This window comes from Lathyrus oleraceus, chromosome 1, assembly GCF_024323335.1.
Source record: "Lathyrus oleraceus cultivar Zhongwan6 chromosome 1, CAAS_Psat_ZW6_1.0, whole genome shotgun sequence".
Lineage (NCBI taxonomy): Eukaryota > Viridiplantae > Streptophyta > Magnoliopsida > Fabales > Fabaceae > Lathyrus > Lathyrus oleraceus.
In genome coordinates, this window is record NC_066579.1 from 74,252,125 (window position 1) to 74,256,306 (window position 4,182).

The 4,182-nt window shown below is 41.7% G+C and overlaps 1 pseudogene; it reads right to left on the reverse strand.

The window, feature by feature from the left end:
- Window positions 1-1,844: 1,844 nt before the first annotated feature.
- Window positions 1,845-1,944, reverse strand: LOC127116699 (uncharacterized; annotated as a pseudogene).
- Window positions 1,945-4,182: the final 2,238 nt, after the last annotated feature.

Here is a 4,182-nt window from a genome sequence, read left to right on the forward strand (position 1 = left end):
GACTTTGAATCGGCAAATCGGATTGAATTGGGCAGAGGTAAACCTTGATGCCGCCGAGTTCCTTCAGGGTTTGCTTCCCGTGAGTGTTAGGGTTTGTTTACTAGGGTTCTCCTTGCTCCGTTTTCGTTCTCCTTTCTTTCTCCCCTTTCTGACTGAAGTTGGGGTATTTATAATACTCTTTTTGTGACCTAATGGGCTCAGAATGAAGCCCAGAATTTTCTGTTATTCGCAGGTTTCGCTAGGCGAGCTGTATAGCGAAGGGTTCGCTAGGCGAAGGAACTGCTCGCCTAGCGAGCATGCCAGTTTGGGCCATTTTCTGGATTTGGCCATTTGTGAGCTGGGCCTTTGTTCTTTTAGGATCAATGCCTTGAAAAATGAGTTAGAGTGCCTTTAAAAATGTCTTGCAATATTAGCGGGCAAATTTTGGGGTATGACAGTTGCCCCTGTTTAATATTCTTGAACCGAGAGAGTTAGAATGGTATGTACGCCATTCGTGGTCTGGAGGTGGAAGAATATTAAACACTAGAATGCCCCAAAAATTTGCACTTGTCAATCAGAAGTTATTCCCGATGGAGATGGGCTTAAAGATGCCATCCAGGAAGTTTGATGATGAGAGCTTCAGAGTGCGTCGTACATTAGACGATATCTGAAAACATGGGTGTCATGCCGGGTCATACGCTAGACTGTATAGTGAGTCATCCATTAGGCTGTCGACTTCGCTGGGGAGTCAGAGTGTGCTATATGCTGCTAGGGATAAGGGATCAGACTGGATTATACGCTAGATCGTATCTGAATTGCAGAATGAAACGTCTATTAGGCTGCCTCTGGAGAGGTAAAGATCAGAATGGATCGTACGCTAGATCGTATCTGAATAACCAAATGAGTCCTCCATTAAGCGGGTGATTTCACTGTGGATAGAAGATCAGACCGGATCGTATGCTAGATCGTATCTGAGTTGCAGAATGAGCCGTATGCCAGGCTGTATCTGACGAAGGTAGCATCAGAATGGATCAGACGCTAGATCGTATCTGAGTTGAAGATCCAAATGGGTCGTATGCTAGACCGTATTGGAGTTGCAGGATGAGCCATCCGTTAGGCTGTGTCTGATGATGAAAGGGGTAGTCGTACGCTAGACTACACGTCAGAATGTACCGTACGCTAGGTAGCATCTGAGGAGATGAACATCCAAATGGGTCGTACGCTAGACCGTCTTGAAATAGTTGATGGAATCATATGTTGGACTGAATCAGAATGAACTGTACGTTAGGCTGTATCCGAGCTGAAGATCCAAATGGGTCGTACGTTAGACCGTATTGGAGTAGTTGAAGGTCAGAATGGATCGTTAGATCGTATCCGAGTTGAAGGCATCATATGTTGAGCTGAATCAGAATGAACCGTACGCTAGGCTATATCTGATAGTATTTGTATATGTTGTATTTGCAATGAATATCTGGGATGGGCTTATAGATGCCATTGTTAGGAGGATGTCAGAATGAATGTTGACATGGAGTATATCTGAAAAATGTATCTGATTCTTGAATGTAATTGATAAAGATCTGTCCGTCTGAATGGCTCTTCATTCCGACAAAGGATTGATTCCCTAATTACGACGAACTACATACCGATATCCGCTTTATTAATATTTAATCTAGATCTTAGTTTAGTTTTTAGCTTTCCCCCAAACAATCAAACATTATTCACCTTAGCTTTACGAAGTAACCTTAGATAACGGTATATCGATTCATAAGTCCCTGTGGGATCGATATCTTTTAAAACTACGCGATAGAACTGTGCACTTGCAGTTTGTACCCCAATTCGACTCATAAAGTCGAGCGATCAAGTTTTTTCCCAGATAAACGGATTTAAACAGAAAGACAACGAGTCTCTTTTCGAAGCATGGGAAAGATACAAAGACATGATGAGACTTTGCCCACACCATGGTTTGGAAGACTGGTTAGTAATTCACACATTTTATAATGGTCTCTTGTACAACACAAAGTTAACAATAGACGCCGCTGCAGGTGGTGCACTAATGAACAAACCTTATGCTGATGCTTACCAGCTTATCGAAAGCATGGCCCAAAACCACTATCAGTGGGGAACCGAACGAACAATGGTGGAAAAACCTCAAACGCAAACTGGCATGTACGAGATAAGTAACCTTGATCACGTTAATGCAAAAGTGGATGCTTTGGTCCAGAAAATTGAAAGTTTAAATGTATCACCTCCTACCGCCGTGGTTGCTATAACTCAGAATTGCGAGGTCTGTGGAATCCAAGGTCACACTCCTACGGATTGTCAACTCTTGACAGGAATCCAAGCAGAGCAAGTAAACTATGCTCAAGGAAGCCCCTACTCGAATACCTATAACTCAAATTGGAAGAACCATCCAAACTTTTCATATAAGAGTAATAATGCTTTGTACGCACCTGGACAGTCTCCAAATCAAGCCCCAGCTATACCTCCGGGATATCAGAAACCGAACCCATCCATGCCTAACAATAACGCCCCTAGGAAATCCAACTTGGAAATCATGATGGAAAACTTTATAGCTTCCCAACAACAAACCAATAAAGATTTCTTAAACCAGAATGTACACACTGGCGAACAACTTAAACAACTAGCAAGCAAAGTAGATGCCCTGGCTACCCATAACAAAATGCTGGAAACACAAATATCACAAGTAGCTCAACAACAAGCACCTACTGCTGCCCCAACTGGTACATTCCCTGGACACCCCCAACCTAATCCGAGAAGCCACGCTCATGCAATTATATTAAGAAGTGGAACGGAAGTGGAAGGACCGTCTGATCCAAGGATAGAAAACCAAAACCCTAAGAAATCAACTGAGGAAAGTGAACCTAAGGAAAAGGAAGAGAGTAATAAGGAAACCCTAGAAAAGAAGGAACCTTATGTACCTCCATCACCTTACAAACCACCTATCCCTTACCCTTAAAGGCTTGTTAAAACCAAAGATGCGGGCCAATTTAGAAAATTTGTTGATCTCCTTAAACAATTAAACGTTACAATTCCGTTCACCGAAGTTATTACGCAGATGCCCTCCTATGCTAAATTCTTAAAAGAAATTCTTTCTAATAAGAGGAAACTTGAAGATAGCGAAACCGTTACACTCCCTGCCGAATGTAGCGCTATAATCCAAAACATGCCTCCTAAACTCAAGGATCCGGGTAGTTTCTCTATACCCTGTCACATAGGAAAATTTGTCATCGACAAAGCCTTATGCGATTTAGGAGCCGGAATTAGCGTTATGCCTTTATCCATATGTAAGAAACTGGAAATGGGAGAATTAAGACCAACCAAAATGTCTGTGCAACTAGCAGATCGTTCCATCAAATATCCTGTAGGAATTCTTGAAAACGTTCCCGTACGCATAGGTCAATTCTACATTCCAACTGATTTTACAATTATGGACATTAGAGAAGATGATATTACACCCATTATACTGGGAAGACCGTTTTTAGCAACTGTCGGTGCAATCATAGACGTAAAACGAGGACGACTCACCTTCGAAGTAGGTGAAGAGAAAATTGAGTTCATTCTTTCCCAATTCTTGAAAGCACCTGCAATAGAAGATACGTGTTACTTCATGGATATCATCGATGAATGCATAAAAGAAGCAGAGCTAGGAGAAGACAAATCATCAGACTATCTTTTAAAAGACAAATCTAACCAATGTTTAGCGATAACACCGGACCCGACGCAATGTCTTAACAAACAAACCCTTGACCTGAAAACACTTCCCAAAAATCTGAGATATGAATTCCTAGACTTAGAACTTGAACGACCTGTGATAGTTAATGCAGACCTAGGAAGACTCGAAACAGAAAAACTCCTACATATCTTAAGAAAGTATCCAACCGCACTAGGTTACCACATCACCGATCTTAAAGGAATAAGTCCTTCTATTTGTATGCACCGCATCATGCTAGAAGAAGACTGTAAAACCTCTAGGGAACACCAGAGGAGACTAAATCCGATCCTGAGTGAGGTAGTAAAGAAGGAAATAACCAAGTTATTAGAAGCAGGTATTATATATCCTATATCTGATAGCAAATGGGTTAGTCCTGTACACGTAGTACCAAAGAAAGGAGGCATAACCGTTATTGAAAACGAAAAAGGGGAAACTATAACTAAACGAATCGAATCGGGATGGAGAATGTG